This window comes from Capra hircus, chromosome 29 (assembly GCF_001704415.2).
Source record: "Capra hircus breed San Clemente chromosome 29, ASM170441v1, whole genome shotgun sequence".
In the NCBI taxonomy this organism is placed as follows: domain Eukaryota; kingdom Metazoa; phylum Chordata; class Mammalia; order Artiodactyla; family Bovidae; genus Capra; species Capra hircus.
This window is the reverse complement of record NC_030836.1, coordinates 29,037,881-29,058,769: the sequence shown is the minus strand read 5'-3', so window position 1 is coordinate 29,058,769 and position 20,889 is coordinate 29,037,881. Positions and strand designations below refer to the sequence as shown.

At 56.0% G+C, this 20,889-nt stretch overlaps 1 protein-coding gene across 2 annotated transcripts in view; it reads right to left on the bottom strand.

Annotated features, from left to right (window-relative positions):
• Positions 1–20,630, bottom strand: part of ST3GAL4 (ST3 beta-galactoside alpha-2,3-sialyltransferase 4) — a 43,051-nt gene extending 22,421 nt beyond the window's left edge. Inside the window, exon 1 of one of the 2 annotated variants that reach the window (XM_018043216.1) lies at positions 20,278–20,630. The gene's annotated coding sequence lies outside the window, so the exon portion shown is untranslated. Of the gene's footprint in view, positions 1–9,730; positions 9,749–20,277 lie in introns of those variants that run through there. The other variant, XM_013975832.2, reaches the window with a different exon arrangement.

The following is a 20,889-nucleotide window of genomic DNA, read 5'->3' as shown; positions in this document are numbered from 1 at the left end:
GCTTGAAGCCACCAGTATGGCCAGTCCCCTCCCTCCCTCTGGCTTCCAGATGCCCCTGCTGAAGACGGTGGATGGCACCAGCCCCGTGGCATCCCATCCGGGGAGAGGTGACTGCAGCCTCAAGTGGCCAGACCAGGCCGAGGAGTGCTGTCAGCCAGGGGACATACACTGGATTTCAGACTCACTACCAAACACAGTAAACAATCACCTTAAAAACTGCTCACATTGAAAGTGTGTGAAAGCATGAAAGTGTTAGTTGCTCGGTCGTGTCCAACTCTTCGAGACCCCCATGGACTAAAGCCCACCAGGTTCTGCTGTTCATGGAATTTCCCAGACAAGAATACTGTAGTGGGTTGCTGTTTCCTCCTCGAAGGGATCTTCCCAACCCAGGGATGGTCCCTGGGTCTCCTTCATTGTAGGCAGATTCTTTACCTGCTGAGCCACCAGGGAAGCTTCATTTACACTGAGGTGGCCAACCAGCAGCCCACACTTCCCCTTGTGGGCGGCCCAGGGGCAAAAGCCTCAGCCTGACCTTCTGAGAGCCGTCAGTTTAGAAAGCAATCATATTTTTTTAAAAAATTGTTTACATTGATCTCGCACTGAAAGAGTCTTTTGTCTATACTGGGTTAAAATAGTAAAATTAACTTCACCTTATTTTTACTTTTTGAACATGTGGCTAAATTAACTTTTTTTTTTTAATTTAAAATTACCTATGTGACTTGCTTTAGTGGTTCCCATTGCATTTCTATTGGACGGCACTGGACCAGTCTCCCAGGCCCCCTAGAAGCACCAGAAGCGTGGATGAAGGTGAATCCGCTTCTAGAGGGCTACCCTGCGGCGGGGAGGCCAAGGGCTCCTTTACACTGATTCTTGGTCAGTGTAAAGACCACCATCCTCAGGTTCTCAGGTTTCAAGTGCATCAGAGTCACAAAGACCCTCCTCTCCTCTGTCTACGTCCCCTCCGCAGAGGCACAGTTCAAGTACCACCTGGCCCACCAGCCCAGCCTCCCCTCTGCCTGCACCTAACCTCCTCCTGACCCTGGCATCCCACCCGGGACTGGCTCTCAGCCCCTCCCTGCATGGCCCTCTTGATCAAGTAAGATGAAGGGAGGTTTCCTGGTCATAGGGTGTCTGTAGGCTTGGAGCCCTCCTGGCACCCCACAGGGTGTGCTGGCATCAGCTCACAGTGTGGTCCAGGCACCTTGGAGCTGGTAGTGATTGAAGTGAGTCAAAGGTAACAATAGCCAGTTCTGCAGAAACAACACCTTCTTGGTATAAAGTTGTATTTGTAAGCACAGCATCATCCACTTGGCAAAAAAGCATGGCCTTGGCTGGCTCTTCCCAGGTGCCCAGAGGACCACCATGATGGCTGGCAAGCAGGTAGGGAGGAACTGCCTCCCCAGGACCTTGTTGCCTGCTCTGGCCAAAAGCTGTGACTGGGGGGGACTGGCCTCCAGGACTGAACCCTGCCTTGTTCACTTACCAGACTATGACTTTGGGGAAACCACTAAGAATCCCTAAGCCTCAGTCTCCCAATCTGCAAAATGGAGGTAGAGAGTCCCTCCCAGGTTGGTTGTTGTGGTGAACAAGAGAAGGTAGGTAAAACACACAGAAAAAAGTGTTAGTCACTCAGTCGTGTCCGACTCTTTGTGACCCCATGAGCTGTAGCCCACCAGGCTCCTCTGTCCATGGGATTTCCCAGGCAAGAATACTCGAGAGGGTTGCCATTCCCTTCTCCAGGGGATCTTCTCAACCCAGGAACCAAACTTGGGTCTCTGGCTTTGCAGGCAGATTCTTTACTATTTGATCCTCCAGGGACATAGCAAACACCCAGAAAGAGTGACAGTACTCCTGCCTCGTGTGCTAAGTGGAATCCAAAGGCCGCAACTCTGTGGCATGTGGGTAGATCAGAACATCACTGAAAAAACACTGTTTTTCAGTCTGTTTTCTGACCAAAAGCACAGCATTAAGGGCTGAACTTTATATGGTGCAGAACTGGATGCCAACTGAACTAAGGAAGTCCCGGGTGAATCCCCAAGGCTTCACCCTTGGGGATTCCTAAACACACCCTCCTCCTAAACACACCCTCCCCTCCCCAAAGATAAAAATCTTAGCTTACAAGCCCCCATCTGCACCCCAATCCCATCTAAGGATGGAGGTGGAGGCGAGGTCAGAGTCAACAATTTCTCATCTGGGTCCTTGTCGGGGTTGATTACAATAAAAACGGTGAGGGACCTGGTATCACTGGTGGGACCCGAGCCCAGGCTGCTCTCCCAGCCACGCCTCGAGGGTCCTGGTACTCAAGCTTCCTCCCGGCGCAGGGTCCCAGGCTCCCCCATCACCCCCGCAGTCTGTTCCGCGCCACTGCCCTGTTTTATCTCCACTTGCAGCAGGTACACCACACCATCTCCCGTACTCAGGAGATCTGGTGACCCAGGAAAGCAGCGACTTCTTAGAGCCCACAGTATCTCCAGCACCAAATGTAACACCTGATGCGTGGCGGGTAAGTAACGAATATTGAAATGAACAGATGTCTAAATGAATGAGCAAATTAGCAGAACAAGTATGAACGGAAAACTTCGTCAAGTTAAAACATTCCAGACCCTTCCTTTGCAATGACCTGGGCAAACAAGGCGCCGGGGGCTTGTTAGAGGCTCAGTTCCGGACCCTGCAGAGCCAGCCAGGGCCATGCTTTTTTGCCAAGTGGATGATGCTATGCTTACAAACACTCCTTTATACCAAGAAGGTGTTGTTTCTGCAGAACTGGCTATTGTTACCTTTGACTCACTTCAATCACTACCAGCTCCAAGGTGCCTGGACCACACTGTGAGCTGATGCCAGCACACCCTGTGGGGTGCCAGGAGGGCTCCAAGCCTGCAGACACCCTATGACCAGGAAACCTCCCTTCATCTTACTTGCTCAAGAGGGCCAGCCTGGGCTAACACCCCAGCTGGCAAGCCCCAGACCTCCAAGTACCCTTGGCCTCCTGGAAGTGGAGGAAAGGGGTCTGGACACAGACTTGGGGTTCAACCCAGGTGGTCATGGGGCTGGGTGTCCCTCAACAAGGTTCAACATGTCCTGGGCCTCACTTCTCATCTGGGAAATGAGAGCAGCAAGAATATATTCTCAGAGGCGTGGGAGACTCAAAACACAGCCCAGGATTGACAGCCTGCAGCCTCCATACCGGCCAGGTCCAGAGAAAGCACTTGGGCCCTGGAAGCTGAAGGTGACTCCTGGTCTGGGCCACTCCCCTGTCCCCCAGCATGTGGTAGTCCCTCTCTGTTCAAGGTCTGCCCCAGCCCAGCACGGAGAAGAGATCACAGCACCATCTGCAACCACAACCATAACTGCACTCACCTCTCCTCCCAGCTGCTGGGGCCACTGCACACGCTGCATGGGGCACACAGCTGCCCAGGGAAAGGGCACTGCCACCCAGACTCTGCGTGAACTCACACACTACATGGGGCACACAGCTGCCCAGGGAAAGGGCACTGCCACCCAGACTCTGCGTGAACTAAACGTGATCCCATGTCCTAGCCAGGCCCAGGGTGTGCTGCTGGGGTGGGGAGAACATGGGATGGAGAAGAGGGATGAGGCTTCACTGGAGAAGCCACTCTCCCTTTTTGGGTATATCACCTCCTAGAGAAGGTGCCCAGACCCCAGATCAGACCTCTCTCCTGAGCAGTACCCCATTGCAGAACATATCCTCACAAAACTGCCCAGCCACAGGCAGAGGCGGTGGTATAGTGGTAAGGAGTTTTGGCCTTGGACAAGTCAGAGATGGCACATCATCAACAAATACCTGGATATAGCAGTAATCCTTCCAATCAAACAGGAAAAGACCAAGAAACCGAAGAGAATAAAGCAAAGGACAGGAGAAGGCAATTCACAGCTTAAACCCACACACCTCATAAACGTCAAAAGATGTCCAGCCTCACTAAGTGACCAGCGGATGCAGATTAAAACCAAATGTGACTTCTTGCACACTGGTGGCAGGAGTTCACTGACATAAGGCTTAGAACAGTAATTCATAGTGTCTATTAATAGTAAAGCTGCTGCTGCTGCTAAGTCGCTTCAGTCGTGTCCGACTCTGTGAGACCCCATAGACGGCAGCCCACCAGGTTCCCCTGTCCCTGGGATTCTCCAAGCAAGAACACTGGAGTGGGTTGTCATTTCCTTCTCCAATGCATGAAAGTGAAAAGTGAAAGTGAGGTCGCTCAGTCATCTCCGACTCTTCACGATCCCATGGACTGCAGCCTTCCAGGCTCCTCCATCCATGGGATTTTCCAGGCAAGAGTACTGGAGTGGGGTGCCATTGCCTTCTCCGAGTAGTAAGGCTGAAGGTGTGTGTATTCTACAATCCGGTAATTCCACTTCCCTGTATAATCCAGAGCAACTCACCTTTGTATGTGCACACACACCAAGGATGTTTATTGCAGCACTGTGGCAAAAGCAAAGGAAAAGAAATACCTTGCTGCTGCTGCTGCTGCTAAGTCACTTCAGTTGTGTCCGACTCTGTGTGACCCCATAGATGGCAGCCCACCAGGCTCCCCTGTCCCTGGGATTCTCCAGGCAAGAACACTGGAGTGGGTTGCCATTTCCTTCTCCAATGCATGAAAGTGAAAAGTGAAAGTGAAGTCGCTCAGTCATGTCCGACTCTTTGCGACCCCATGGACTGCAGCCCACCAGGCTCCTCCATCCGTGGGATTTTCCAGGCAAGAGTACTGGAGTGGGGTGCCCTCGCCTTCTCCGAAAAATGCCTTAAATGTCCACAAACAGAGGGACAGCTGAACAAACTCTGTATCATCACACAATTAAATACTATACAGTGACTTAAATTGAAAAAATTCCTCATATGGATCTATTAGGATAAACCTGATGCTTAAGCTTTTTAAAATGCTGTCAAAGGATACAAGTAGTGTGATCTCATTAACTTTAAAAACACATAAAACAAGACTCTACAGATGGTATGTGAGCTATAAGAATTTTTAAAAAAACATGGAGATTGACATGTGCACACTGCTACATTTAAAATGGGTAACCAACAAGGACCTGCAGTACAGCACACTGAGAACTCTACTCAGTGCTATGTGGCAGCCTGGATGGTGGGAGTCTGGGGGAGAATGGATACAGGTATATATATGGCTGAGTCTCTTGGCTGTTGTCACAACACTGTTAATCAGCTATGCTCCAATATAAAATTAGAAGTTTAAAAAAGAAATGGAGGAATCACCCAACTCTTGGTGACTATTACATTCACCAAGAGATCAAATAGACTGGGATGGATTACAGAGTCAGGGCTCCGTTCTATTCTTCTAAACACTTTATTTCTTTTAAAACATCAGATATAATATGCAAAAACATTAACATCTGCAAATCTGGCTGTCATATGGGAATCTGTTATGCTTTCCATTTTGAAATAGTTTTATATTGAAGACACGGAGTTACAGATTTTAAGTCAAAACTTCAGAAGCTATAAAAGAAAAGGGAAATGCAACAACATAAAGATTTAAGGAGCAGAAGGGAAGGAAGAATGGCGAAAGAGAGAGAGAGGGAGAATGAACAGTTAAAAGACAAATGACAAACGAGGAAAAGTACCCCCCTAACATATGCGTATCAGACCAAAAGAATTCCCTTTAGCCTATAATCTGCTCATGCAAGTCAATAAGGAAACAAGTCAACAAATCAACAGAGAAACAGGCAAAGGACATGAATGAGCAGCTTACAATACATAATATAATGGCACAGAGGAAAGGCTTGTTCTTCACTGATCTTAATAGCAAAGCTCCAGAGGCCTGCCAGAGCTGGAGGAGGTGGGGAACAGGCCCTTTCTAAGATCAGGGTGAATCATGGTGACCTTTTTGGAAGTGACTTGGCAATATCTGTTGAAATCCCCTTAGCCTGGGAATTCCATCGTTACTTCTACAGAAAAGTCTCCTGCGTCTGCACGAACATTTCCATCATGATCTTTACACACAGTACCATTTGCAACAGCGAAAGATGTAAATGACTTGAAAATCTACCGAAAATCCACAAGGACCTGTTTAGAAGCAACAGCACACAAATAACGCATGAAACACTATGCAGCTGTGAAGAGGCACGTGTCAACACAACGCCACCAGAAGACCTCCCAAGCACACGCCGAAACTCCAGAAAAGCAGGTGGAAAGCAGTGTTCCGTGTATCTCCAACGCCCTTCGACCAAATGACTTACATGCTGACGTGGCTATGTCTCCACAGGAATCGAATATTCAAAGAATGCAAAGGAACTAAGAGAGCAGGGGTGAGAGTGGCAGAGAGACCTTCTTTGTGTTTAAGACCTTTTACACTTAATTTTTTTTTTTTTTATGGGTCCGTGGGATACACTTTCTTTTTTTTTTTTTTTAATTTTACTTTTTTATTTTTTTTAAATTTTAAAATCTTTAATTCTTACATGCGTTCCCAAACATGAACCCCCCTCCCACCTCCCTCCCCGTGGGATACACTTTCAACTCAAGTTCTGCTAAAAGGAAAAGAGAAGAAGCAAAAAAAAATTAATAAATAGTTAAATAAGGAATGTAAACTCTGGCGTACTCACACACCCGGACCTGAATTCCAGATCAACCACTTACTGGCTGACAAGTACCAGACAAGTCACCTCTCTGGATCCCAAGTTTGTGCCCAGTGGAGATTAAAAACGAGGCCCTCCCTCCTGGGGTGGCTGGATAGGCTAGGTGAGAGGAGCTCCAAGGTGGTTATCATAGAAAAGCAGAAGCTGCTGGTCTCAGACTACAGAACACACTTTGTCTTTCCCTCTCAGGGGTCCAGCAGACATGAGCCCTTCTTGTCTCTCTTTGCGTCCCACTCTGCAGACAGGGAACGACAGGGGCAGCCGGGCACAGCCCTACATGCTGGGTGTAGGGCCGAGCCTGGGTGGGGAGTGGGGCTGAACCCCAGCCCTCCCTCAGCTGGTCAAGCCATCACCTGGTACAGAGCTATGTCCAATTGCAGGGGTCATTCATCCTGCTTTCCATAACGTCCCTGTATGGGCTAGGAGCTACCTCATTTACAACAGGCAATTAAACACTCCTCTGTAATCCCTGCCCAGTTACAAGGAACCCAATGCAAAGATCTGAGTGTACACTGGAGCGTGGGGGGTGTCCTGTGAAAGTCGGCATCATCAGCTCCTCCGTCGTATTTATACTTCTGTGTCACTTCCTCTGAACTCAGATACCCTTTTTTTTACCAGCAGATTGTGGTTTCCAGGGAAAGAGTTCTGCCACCTTTGGCCCACTGGTACCCACTTCCTGAACCTCAGGCTGCTGGGCAATGTTCTAAGTAAAGGTTGCCCTGAGGACGGATCCTGGGCAGGGCCAAGAGTCCCAAGGGGATACCTCCCTGTCCCCTGCTTTCCTCAGAAGGGCGAGTCAGCAGGAACAGCCCTGAACCAAGGCAGGCTGGGGGTGTGAGGCCTCTGGGGACATGGGCAGGCCAAGGAGCACAGAACTACGAGCTGATGAGCACTGTGGGCCTACTGCACCCGGGATGCTGACTTGGGCACTGAACTACCGCAGGGAATCAGGTAACAGGCCCGGGCTCCTGCAGCGTGCGCGTGGTGGGGAAGACATCCTAGGACCACACAGATAAATAAGAAACAGCAATGGTGAAACACAAGGGTGAGGACGATAGAATAGGGCAGTGGAGCAGAGAGAGACCGGCATACCTTAGGACAGAGAGTCGGCAGGTCCTCGGCTTAGACCTCAGACAGTGGAAAGGAGGGGGCGGAAGGAGGGTTGGCACTGAGGGGAGCGGAGTTTCCACCCAAAGAGAAGAGCAAAAGACCCTGAGGCTTGTCAAGTATGAGTAACAGAAACAAGTCCCAGGTGACCAGAGACGGGGAGGAAGGGCCGGCGGTGGTGCCAGGGAGGCTCGCTGACGGGGTAATCCAGGACGTCACAGGCCACCCCGGAGCCTGGACATTACTCATGGTCCTTGAGAAGTCACCAGAGGGTATTAATAGAGGCATAACCCTCTGGATTCAGTTTTTAAAAGATCCCTGCGGCTGTCCAGCAGCTCTTGTGTGTCACCTTACTTAATTTTTAAAACACTCTATATGGTGGGCTTCCCAGGTGGCCCAGTGGTAAAGAATCCCGATTTACAGACAAGGAAACTGAGGCACAGAGAGACACATGAAGGGTTCCTGAGATCTCCAGAAATAAAGACTTCCAGCAGTCTGAACTGCTCACTCTCTGGCACCCATGAATTGGGGTGAGCTGTCTAGGGTCACTCTGGACAAGCTCCTACATCTCCTGGGCCTCAGATTTCCCATCTGTAAAATGGGAGCAGCAAGAACAAGTTCTGGGAGGTTTGGGAGCCTCAAAACGCAGCCCAGGATTGAAAGCCCACAGCCTCAGTACCATCCTGGCCCAGAGCAAGCACTTGGGCCCTGGAAGCTGAAGGACGCTCTTGGTCTGGGCCTCCCCCAACGGATGGCAGTCTCTCTCCACTCAAGGCCTGCCCCCAGCCCGGCATAGGGAGGGGTCCACAGCTCCCGCCTGCCACCACAACCACGTGCACACTCACCTCTCCTCCTGGCCACTGGGTCCACTGTACACAATGCATGGAACACACACAGCTGCCCCGGGGTGCGGGGGGGGGGCACTGACTGCCACCCACACTCTGCCTGCACTCACTACACGGGGATCCCACGTCGGAGCCAGCTGGAGGTCTCAGCGGAGAAGCTGCCTTCCCTCTGCGGGCACAGCCCCTCCTGGAGAAGATGTCATGCTCCAACGGGGCGTGGCCACAGCCCCCGAGCCAGCACCACAGAGTGATACCCCTTCTCCAAGCCACACCTCCGCCTCCCAGCTCCAGGGGTAGCGCCCTCTCCACTTGAGCTTCAGCTCAGTCCAGCGTGGTGTCCCCCTCTCCAGAGCCAGAACTCCCAAAGTCCCCTGGCAGGGCAAAGGTCAGTCCACGTCTGAATTCCTAGTAGGAGCCCAACAGGGTCAAAGCCACAGAGGGCAAGAGTGGAGGGCTGTGCACGCTGACCGTGTGGCGGGTACACAGCCCCCAGGGTGGGGCGCCTAGAGGAGAAATGAAACCGTGGAGAAGGAAAACATGACCTCTGCTTCCTGCATCAGCCTGTCCCCTGGGAGTAAAGATCGGGTGAGAGAGACCCTTTTGAAGTCCTTCTTATATTAGTAAGGCTTTTCCACAAATTAGTTGTATATTCAACTCTCCTCGAAGTAAAGGTTACCCATGAGGGAAGGGATGGGCGACTAGACTTCTAGGTGTCACTGGGGAACGTGTAGACCGCCCCCAGCCGCCCCAGCCTCAGCAGTGATCCCTCTGGGGTAGGGCCGGAGCAGAGAAGGTGTAACTGCTGGGAAGAGCGTCAGCCCATTCAATATGACCCAGGGTCTCCTTGGCCAGGGCCTCCTGCAGGAGAACCCACAGCCCCATCCCCACCCCAGAGCCAGAAGGCACCCAGAAGACACTCTGAGCTCTTTTTCAAGCTCTGGTCCACTCAGACCCTGTGTGTCGAAACCTACAAACACATCTCTGAGCACAAACACATGAATCCCTGCTCAAACACAAGAGCACGCCCCGGAATAAATCCTGGGAATACACAGGAACTGACTCCTACACATACACACACACACACACACACACACACACACACACACACACACACGCACACACACACTTCCTCCTCCTCCCTGCCCACCCTACTCCCAGCCCCAACATACAGCTTCTGGGGTCAGCTGGGCCCCTTCTGCCAGGGTACTCTCTTCCCCCATCCCTCGAGGAGGGCACTGCCCACTGGCTTCCTTCAACTTCGGCTCCAGCTCCACCGGAGTTTGTTTGTCAGGCTGCAGGTCCCTTGGGCCATCAGCCAAGAAGCCTGAGCTTCGGGAGGAGCCAGGAGTGGCTGAACCAGCCCTCTGGGGAGCTCTGCATCTCCAAAAGTTAAGTAAAGGGAAACCCTGGGCTCCTGGCTCGGGGCGGCCAAGCCCAGCTCCCTGGCCAGGAGCCCCACACCCCTGTCAGACTCAGAGGTACCTGGGAAGGTGAGTCGTGGGGGAGGCAGGCTGCAGGAAAGCAAGGGAGGAGGATACACAGTCTTGTAAAGGTGTCCTCAGGGGTGGGGGAGTGTCCTGGGGCAGCCGGTGGCCAAGGTCAGACAGGGGGCGGAGGCCACTGCCCCAGAGGAGGATGTCCCCGCCAGCCCCTCGTGCTCACTCACCACCCTCCTGGCCTGTCCCAGCCTCTCTGCACCTGCAGCTAATCATCCGCCCGCATCTGCCCGCACACAAATCCAGGACACGCCCCCGCTCACCTCCTGCCCCATAAGAGCCCCTGTGGGCTCAAGCCCTAAGGCACGAGCAATTCCACACTCAACCTGGCACCCAGTCCTGGAGGTGGAGGAGGGCAAGACTGGGGCAGTCAGGGCCTGGGGACTGAGGATTCCGGAGTCTCGGGCTTGCTCGGCCGGTTTGTGCCTCATCCACACCGCCTCTCTCCAACCCCCTCTCCCCAGAGCTGCTGGCCTGGGGTTCCACGGGATGCCCCTGGATGGGCACCCTAAATCTAATGGAGGCTGGTGCCCAGCGTCAAGCCAGACCACTGGATGTGTCACTCGGGCCCAGGAAAACCCTGGGCTCTGCCAGCAGCTCCTCCCCTCTGCCCTTTTAAGAGCCGCCCTTGTTCTCAGGCTGGAAGGGTGGCCTGTGCACGAGCAACCCCCTCAGGGCCAGCTCACACCCGAGGCTCCTTCCAAGGAAGCTGGGGCCATAAGCCGACTCGGAGCAACTGAGGCACGGAGGAGTCGCCAACCCTGAGAAGGCCCAGGAGGCCAGCCTCTGCGGGGCCCTGGCCCCGTCTGCAAGTGGGAGGCCCCATCCAGCCTCTTCTGAGAGCCCTCATTCTGCCTAGGAGCTGTCAGGATCAGGGTCCCAGGACACACCCAAGCCTGGCCAGCCCACCTGGCCTTCCCAGCCTGTCAGTCCAGCTGTTCTAGAAAGGGAACATTTTCTTCTCACTCTATTTGGATAGCTGCAGGGACAGCCACAGGGAGCAAAGAGGGTCTGATTATTGATGGAGGCGTGGTGCAGGGCCACCGGCCTCTGAAGGGGCTGAGGGCCTGGACCTGGGAGGCCTGGGCCCTGCTCCCCGACAGGGTCAGGGCCCCTCAGCATCACCACAGAGAGAGTAGCTGGAGGGGCTCCCCAGGCCCAGGTCCTGGGAGACGGACTCCCATCTTTAGGGAAAGTGATCAGCGACCAGGTCGGGTGAGGACACCTCTCAGGCCCAGGCCCCATCCCACCCCCGTGCTCCGCTCCCCTCCTCTGCAGGTCCCGGGCTGACAGCTGGGGGCTCCAGAAAGGCATCCACAGGACAAAGCCAGAGGACCTGGAAGCCGATCTTCTTCCCTGGGAGGCAGGAAGTGGAACTGCGGGGTTGAGCTGAGCCTCTCCTCCCTCCACACTCCTGTCTACCTCCTCGACAGCCGGTCTCGCGCGCGCCCCTCCGCTCTCCTCCCAGTCCTGTCCCCTTCCAGTCGCCCCGTCCTGGTGTCTCCATGTCCCCATCTCCAACTTCTCCTGCCTGCCTCCCCCGCCCCGGTTATGTAAGGGGCCCGGGAACACACAGAGGGAGCTTTGTTGTCAAACCAAATCCATACGGAGCCGGGAACGGCCAGCGCAGCTGTTCACCATTCCCTCCGCCTTGGCAGGGGTGAGACGCCGGGCAGGAAGCCCCCACACGCCTCCCTTTTGGAGGATGGGGGGCGAACGCTGGCCCCAGGGCCCCCAGGCAGCTGAGCGGGTGGACAGGGATCAGTCACCATCGCGTGGGACCACAGCAGGGGACCAGTTGGCCCCCAAGACACAGCAGAGCCTGGGTGCAAAGGAGAGGAGAGGAGAGCTCAGGGCTGGGACAGGGCTGCACCGTGAAGGCCTAGAGGGGCGCCCAGACCAACACCAGTGCACCCTATTCTTGTCCACCCATGGGTGCAGGCCTGCGTTCTGTCGGGCACACAACCCATGGACACACTCATCTGTGCTCACTTGAAAGGCATCTGAGCAGAACTCTCCTCTCTGCTCTGACCAGCCTCCGCCACCCCAGGTACCTCTGGGGAAAAGCCTTTGTGCTCTGGAGAGAAGAGGGTGGGGGTCAGAGGTCAGAGGCCAAAGAAGCTCCACCAGCCCACATTTCTTGGCAGACCCTCTAGGTCCAGGATGAGAGCCTGCCTTCCCGCCCAGGAAGATGTCCAAGGAGGCAGGTGAGGGCCTAGGAAGCTAAGCCAAAGATGAGAGCATCAGCACCTGGGGGCAGCAGGCCCTAGCCCTTCACCAAACGCAACTGCTGGACGAGCCATCTCAGTCAGAAACGCTAGGGCTGCCAAGGAGGAGGCCCTCCGGAGTCTCTGTGGCCTGCAGGGCGCCCGCCCGGCCCACCCGAAGTCCAGCTGCCACGTTAAGCAGAACGGTGTGGGTGCCAAGACCTGCGGCGGGCGGGGGCAGAGGGGCAAGGGAAAGAAGGGAAGGCAGACACAAAGGAAGAGGGGTAGTTGGAGGAGAAGGAGAAAGAAATCAGAAGGAGGAGGGAGGGAAGGCGGTGGCAGTGTGGGGGGCTCAGAAAAAGAGAAAGAGGAAAAGGACCAAAGACAGGACTAAAGGAAAAGGGGACACGGCAACCCACTCCAATATTTGTGTCCTGGAAAATCCCGTGGACAGAAGAGCCCGGCAGGCTACCATCCATGGGGTCACCAAGAGTGGGACATGACTTAGCATAAAGGAGAAGTGAGAGAAGGGCCCACCCAGCCTGAGAGGATGCCCCCTGGCAGCCCTCCCACACCCTCTGAGCCAGACAGGTGATCCAGGAGAAGCAGGACAGGGTAGGGGTACTTCCAGAGAACTGGTCCCAGCCCAGCCAGCCCCACCATCAGCCATGCTCCAGGGGTTTCAGCCTCAACAATCCTACATCTTTGGAACCAGAAGATAAACCATGACCTCAGAGAAAGGAGAGATGGGGGCAGGGGGGAGCACAGGAGAGGTAGCTCCTGCCTGGGGCAAGAATCCCTCTGTGACCTAGAACAGTGAGTTCCTTTTCTGAGTCTCAGCTCCCGCCTTTGCAAAAAGGAGTTACCGAGAGGCTACTGTGTGCCATCCTGGTGCCGGGGATGCAACGGGAAGTCAGGCGGTCAAAGGTCCTGCCCCAGAGTCAGTTGAGGTCTCCCCAGCTCACGTCTGTCATCTGTGCTGCGTGACCGATCCAGTGCATTGCACTGTTAGCCCTGTTATCAGACATTCTGGTGGAGAATCAGAGCTCCAGACATGCCGAAGATCATACGGCCAGAGGCAGGCAGAGAAGACAGAGAGCACCTGCCTGGCTTTCTGGCCCCCAAAGAGAGTGATCTTCAGACTCTGGGCCCCTGCCCTGAATCACAGAAAGTGCACCAGCCAGCATTTACAGAGCCGGACCCCAGGCGCTAGGACATTATCAGATATGCACTCTCGAAGTAAAGGTCACCAGTGAAGAAAGGGATGGGCGGTCAGACTTCTAGGTGTTGCTGGGGAACGTGTAGCCCGCCCTCCCTGGCCCCAGTCTCAGTGATCCCTCTGGGGCAGGACCAGTGAAGAGCAGGTGGAACTGCTGGGAGGAGGGTTAACGCTTAGCCCAAATATGACCCAGAGTCTCCCTGGCCAGGGGGTCCTGAAGCCTCTATGGGAAAACAAGGAGGCAGATCTGAGACCCCACAGCCCCATCCCCACCCCAGAGCCGGGAGGCACCCAGAAGACACTCTGAGTTCTTTCTCGGGTGATCTCTGCTCTGCTCTGGTCCACTCTGTGTTAAAACCTACAAACACATCTCTGAACTCAAATACGTGGATCCCTGCTCAAACACACCCCGGAATATATGCTGGGAATACACAGGAACTGACTCCAAAACACACACACACACACACACACACACACACACACACACACACACACACATGCACTCGACCTGCCTTCCAGGCAGAGAAGATAGAGAGCACCTGCCCAGATTCTTGGTCCCCAAAGAAAGTGCTCTGTGATTATCTGAATCACAGAAAGCACACCAGCCAGCATTTACAGAGCCGGACCCCAGGCGCTGGGACATTTGTGGAAATGAGCTCTCGTTCAGAGGTGCTAGTGCGACCCTGCCCTCCCAGGCATCTGAGTCCCTCTGGGCTCACGGGGGAGTGGGGGACAGGGTCCGCTGATGTCACAGGTTGGGACTCGAGGGGTGTGCAGGGCCATCAGGGAAGCCTCAGGATGGGCTCGAGCTGGATGCTGAAGGACACCTGCAATCTAGGAAGGGGACTGCCACTGGCACCCAAGTCACGGTCAGGGGCCAGTGGAAGCAGAGGCCGGAGCTGAGGACATGGACACGTGGCTGGGAGGTAAGAACAGTCCTACTGGAACCCAATGCGGGTTTTTGAATAAAAAGAGTTTTAAGTCAACACACCCTCTGTCCCACTTTCAAATGCAATTTTATATGAGACTCCAATATGTAGAAGGAGTTGTTTGGGTTGAAGCAAAAATGGGGGTGAACCCCCTCCCAAGCCCTCACTCCTGACATGAGACCCTAGAGTGTTCCATTCCAGGGGTGCATTTCTTGGACCCAAATAAAGTGTCAGGCAGGAAGGGAGGTTAGGACCAGACTGTGCAAGGACCTGAAGGCAGGGCTGAGGAAGGTGGATGGGAGCAAGAAGGTGACCAGCTGGCTCTGGTGTGGGGGCACAGAGGGGAGGCCCTCCTGGGGGGCAGCTTCTTGCTCATCCCCCCCTCGAGGGGACCCCTGCTTGCCTCTCCCAGGTCTGAATAGGCTGCTGGGCCAGGTCCTCAACGGCCTGTCAAAGGCGAAACTCTTCTCCCTTCACCCCAAGAAAGTGTGTGCGCGCACAGTCAAATCCGACACTTTGCGACCCCACAGACTGCAGCCCACCAGGCTCCTCTGCCCATGGGATTGTCCAGGCAAGAAGACTGGAGTGGGCGGCCACTTCCTCCTCCAGGGGATCTCGCTGACCCAGGGATCGAACTCATGTCTCCTGCATATCCTGCATTGGCAGGTGGATTCTTTACCACTGGCTCCACCTGGGAAGCCTTCACCCTAAAAAACGGGGGGAGCGGCGCGGGGACATGGTGAAGACAAGGTCATGTCCAATCTATATTCTCCATCCACTCACCAAACAAATATTTCCCGAGCATTTATTATGTTAGACACCATTCCAGGCAAGAATAACATAGCAAAGAACACGACAGTTTTCTGGAACTTACACGAAACCACTCAAGAGTCAAGGAGGAAAATGCCTTGAAAGTTTGCAAACCCGTTCACACCACAAACATGCCCCTCCCATGCCTGCATCGCCTGGGGACCATCCCTGTCAGGGTCACGGTTGAACATCATCAGTGACACGGCAGGTTCCCCACCCACCCCCAGGCAGAGTCTTCTTCCTGGAGTCTCCAGATGGCTGCACTGAGGACCTTGTTCCCTCCCCTCCCTAAGCAAGGGAGCCCACAGAGCGCTGGAAGCATTGTTAAATGTGCCAGTTTTATTTTTCATCACGACAAAGGACGAAGCTTCATCTCTAGTTTGCTGGCTCTGAGTCACTTGCTGAAAACCCAAGGAAACAAGCCAGCTCCATTCTCACCTGCCCAGAGCTCCCAGGTCTCTGGGTCCCTGCCATTGCCCATCTGCCGCTGTTCCCTTCCCGTAACCTTCGAGCAATGGGTCCCCGGGGCAGGGCCACGCCACCCCCACTTCTCTCCTGCCAACCCTGCCAACCAGGCCTCCCTCCGCCTGATTGGAGCAACCTTTAAGAAGCAAAAAGGATGTGGGTCTTTGAGGATCCTCTCTGGTCTTGAGCCAGCCCAGGACGGGGTCCAGTAGCACCCTGGAACAAAGGCACCGCAGCCCGGTGGGAATCTAGGGGTGTCGGGAACAGCTGCCAAGGCAGGTCCCCGAGCTCAGACCCCAGAGGACCCCTCCCCATCCCCACGTGTCGCCACTGTTGCCGGATAAGGCCTTGTGGGCAGCAGCCAGGGAGCCGCATTTCCAAGGAATAGGAGCCGGCGGGCAGGCCAGATGGAAGCAATTACCAGCGGGAAAGCAGGAGAGGTGGGTGCTGGCAGGGGCTGGGAGGGGCTGCAGGAGGAGGGAGGGAGGAAGGGGAACCTGGCCCTGCCCAGATGAGAGAGGCAGGGGTTTGGAAGCCCAGGACCAGCCAGGCCAGATGTGGGGTTCAGGGCCGTACAGAGTTCTGGACTGCGAATCAGGAGGGCCGTGTCCCCCTTGGTCACCAACACCCTGTAGCCTTGAGCAAACCCCTTCACACCTCCGAGACTCGTCTTCTTCACAGATCTCAGGGAAGGGTAAGATGAGCTTGGGGAACAGTAAAGAACTGGGCTGAAAAGCACAAGATTTTGGATGCAGGCAGAGTCCCAGCTCAGCTGCTTAGGAGCTGTGTGACCTTGGCCAAGTGGTCTAATCTTCCCACGCCTCCCTGTCTTCATTTACAAATGGGCTTAATGAAAGGGTCACACGAAGTGATGTAAATAAGTGAACAGCACAGTCTTTTTTTTTTAGAGGTTTACTGGGCCAGGCTTTTAATAAGTGCTTAATAGGTAAATTGTAACCACTTTTGTTATTCACTAAGTCCCTTTTCACTAGAAAGCCAGGTATTTGTGAAGGCTGCCCCGGCGAAGGACACAGGGCAGGCCATGGACGCAGGAGCATCACTGAAGGCCCCGGAGCCTGCACCCTGGTGGAGGGTTCGGACCCACGGCAGAAGCAACGGTGAGCCAGCCCAACACTCTGCAAACAGCTTCCTGTCCTCTTTCTAGCAACCATGCTCCCCAACCTCCACAGGAGAGCAAGATCCCAGAGTCCCCAACCCGCTCAGGCTTAGGAGGTAAGCGGCACCAGCCCTTGCCCACCCTCGAGGTCTAAGTGGACACCTCCTCCAACCCCCCGCAGCAGCACCCTCCTCCCTCGTAGGCTTGGGGCAGAAGCCAGGGCTTCAAATTCTAGAACAATCACATCGGGTCTCTGCAGGGTGGCTTAGCGGGGGGTAGAGGTGGCAGAGATAGGGCAGTCATCTGGCTGCAGGGCTACTGGTCCCAGGCAAGCGGCCAATATTGAAAGAAAACCTGCAGCTCAGGATGGCCTTCCTCATCTGAAGAGCAATCAACACGGGGCAGCCCCTGGCAGAGTTTCCCCCTCTGTGGGCCTCAGGGGCGCCAGTCGGAGGCCTGTCGCACCTGCCTGGGGCCCAGGCATCACTACAGCTGCTCCCACTTGTAGCAAACACTTGACCACTTCCTCCATCTGTAGAATAAAGGGCGTCACACACACACACACACGGATTGTGGTACAGGTCAGGAGTGAACTGGAGTCCAGGCGTGGCCAGCAGCCTCTCCTGGCACACTCAGAACAAGCGTGCACAAGTGCTGAGCGCCTCCAGGAAAGGGTGACCAAGGAGAGAGGGGAATTAATGACTACAGGTACCCAAATCTGCCCGCCCTAGGCACTTCCTCAAGGAAACCAAAAGGACAAGAATGGAGAAGGACCTGAGGTGGAGAGGTGTGAGAAGCTAGCTAGTTCCTGCAAAAAAACGCGAACCCCCAGGCAGCTAAGGAGTCGGGGGGCGGGGGAGGGTCAGGCCCTGCACACTTTCTGGGTGTCCCCCTACCTGACTGCCCTGCTTCCTACCACCCAGGGTCCAACCCCCAGGGCCTGGGAACTCAGCTGGGTTCTGGTGGCCGTCACAAGCTGTAGGCCTGGTCCTCAGTCTCTGGGACCCTCTGGGACACTGATCTGAAGGATCCCTTTCAGGAGACTGGAGGTCCCCACCCCATCTTCATGGGAAGGGGTCATGGTGTATTACCACAAGGTGGAGGGACCCCTTCTCCATGACAGAGAGGTCAAACTGTTGAGCCGCTCTGAGTGGAGGAATCCACCCAGAGAATGCACCCACATAAGGCCTGGATGGGCACACAGTACAAGGTAGATGCTGGGCCAGAGTGGGTAAACCACAGATCATCACAGGGCCCAGGAAGGGAGGTCTGGCCCCAGCTGTAGAAAAGCGGGGAAGAAAGTGTTAACTGTCAGTCACTCAGTCGTGCCCGACTCTTTGAGACCCCATGGACTGTAGCCTGCCAAGCTCCTCTGTCCGGAATTCTCCAGGCAAGGATACTGGAGTGGGTTGTCATTTCCTCCTCCAGGGGATCTTCCGAACGCAAGGACTGAACGCAGGTCTTCTGTACTGCAGAGTCTTGACTGTCTCCTCTCTCGCAGGCAGAGCCACCAGGGAAGCCCTTCCTTTCCAGGACTTGTTACAGTTCTAAGAGGAGCAGATTCTCGGTTCTAAACCAGAAAGCTGGATCCTACGAATCTAAAAGGGCTGGAAGGGTGGAGAGGCCAAAGAAGTCTGTTTCTGAGGAGTGGGAGTGAGTCACTGCTTTGGGAAGGGAAGTGGGTGAGGGACGAAAGGGAAATCAGCTCAGAAGGCGCTGAGGACTGCCTCAGCCTGGGCCTCCACTCACGGGCAAGGGACCCTATGGCACCAAGCAGCAGCCCACTCCCAAGCCACGGACGCTGCTCAGCCCCCAGCTCTAGCACGAGACCACAGGCTACTTTCTAACTCCTCCTACCGTCCACCCTCCCCTCTGAAGCCCTGATGACCTGGGCTCTCGGGGGAAGGTCCAGACTCCTGGCTCTCCTTCGGGTACTGGGAGGGAGGCCCAGGGCCCAGGGGACAGCCTCAGATCTCCTGCCCAGGACATGGATGCTGAGGGACGGGGCACGAAGAGCCTCACCGTGGAGACTCAAACCAAGCCAGGTATAGGCCAGAGGGACCTGAGCTATGTCAACTCATGCAGGGGGTATTTGCTGATTAGCTCCCAGCAAAGAGAAGAACCCCCGGAAGTTCATTTCTAGGCTCCAAGCAGCTGGCACCTCGCAGGCACCCTCTCTCGGATTATGGGCAGACTTTGGAGAGTCTCTTTGGAGAGTGTGGGAGAAATGCTGTTAAGAGCAAATACTCACATGCCTCTGCCTCTGTGCAGGAAACTTCCATGGCACTCAGCACCTTAACGATTCCTCCCTGCCCGCCCCCCCCCCCCGCCGCCCCAGAAGATGCCAGGGCGGTGGTCTAGACAGGCAGGGCGGCAGAGCACAGCTCAGGAGAGAGTGGCTTTGGTTTGTGTCTCTCTGCCACCTTAGCCGTGCCCGGCTCGTTCCCTAGGTTCCACAAAGAATAAGTCTGCCGGAACTTGGCTTCCACACTGTGCCTCCACCCCCCACCCCACCCCGGGGGATGGACAGCACAGGCTGCCCTGAGAAGCGAGAGGGTGTGCCAGCCTGTGGGTGGTCAGGAGGTCAGACGGGCACAGCTGAGCCCCCGGACACTGTCTGCAGCCCCAGCCCTCTGGCGGGAGCCCCCTACCTGGCTCAGGACCAAGTCTGGGGGACAGGGGAGCAACAGCAGTAGATGAGGCCTCAGATGGCCCAGGCAGAGCCTCCCCCAAGACTGGCAATGGAGGGGCCAGTGCTGACAGGCCTGCTGGCAGCTCAAGGTTTTGCCAGGGAGGTCCCAGCCAGCAGGGGCCCCAGGGGGGCACCCAGCACTGACAACTGAGCCCAGAGACTCTACCCGGGACTGAACTCCACCCCAACCCCATCCCTCCCCACTGCCCACCAGCCAGGCAGGTCCCAGACGCAGTATCCTAGGCCCAAAGACCCCCAGGAACGTGGACTGGTGTCTTGGGCACGGCCAGCCTGCAGCTAGCGACCCCGACGCTTGAGCTCTGCTTGGCGACCTTGGGTTTCCTGCACACAGGCGGCCCCAGCAGAGCCTGTCAATTCCAGCCAACCCAGCCCGCCGACCTCCTGGACCTGGTGGGGCAGTTGTGGGGAGCAACCGCGGCTCAGAGGATGCCCAACGCGGAGGCGGGGAATGGGGGGGGGCCTCTTCCGCCTCGGCGCAAGGCTGGGGGCTAGAAACTTTCCAGAGAGGAGGACCGTCCCGTTCGCTCACTCCCAGGGAGCAAAGACAATTGGCTTTCCATGGAAAATCCCATCCAGGGCAAGGAATCCCTGGGCTGTGGCCGCCCGTCCGGGACCCCGACCCGGACCGCGCGGCGCCCACGTGCCCAGCCCGACCACCTCCCCTATCGCGGCGCCGGGCGGGGTACTGGGCGGCCGGGACCCGGAGGTGCTCCCCTCCCTCGCTGGCGGGCCCCACGGGGACCGGCCGCCGCGTACTCACCCTCGCGGGTGGCGCGGGGCGGGGCAGGACGGCTCCGCGCGCAGCTCAGATCCGCTAGGCGCACGGGCTGGAGGCGCGGCGACTCCGCTCGGCCCGGTCCCTGTCCCAGGCGCGGGGCCGGCCTGGGAGCGGGCAAGTCCGCCTGCTGGGAGGCGGGGGCCCGGGCCCCGGCGTGGGGCGGGGAAGGGGGCCGGACACGCTTGCGCACACGGCCCGGGAGCCGAGCGGGGAGCAGGCAAGCAGGAGGAGGAAGGGCGGGGTGGATGAGGAGGAAGGGCTGGGGTGATCCCGCTTACGGGCGGGGCGGGTGGCCGCCGACTCCGGATAGTGCGCCGGCCCGGCGGAGCCGGCTGGCGGCGGGCCCCGGGGTGAAAGGAGCGGAGGAATAGACCGAACCGGCGAGCGCGAAGGGATGTGTGTCGAGGGGTGTGGTGTTGTGGGGGAGGTGCGGTGTTGTGGGGGCGGGTAGGAGGAGACTGGTCGGGTGAGGGCGCAGAGTTCAGGCGGGCGCAGCCTGTGAGTAGCACCAGGATGGATGTGCCCAGCGCAGCCCATGCACACCCTCCTGGAAACAATGAGCCCTACAAAACGTTCTCCGCTCTCCCACGCGCG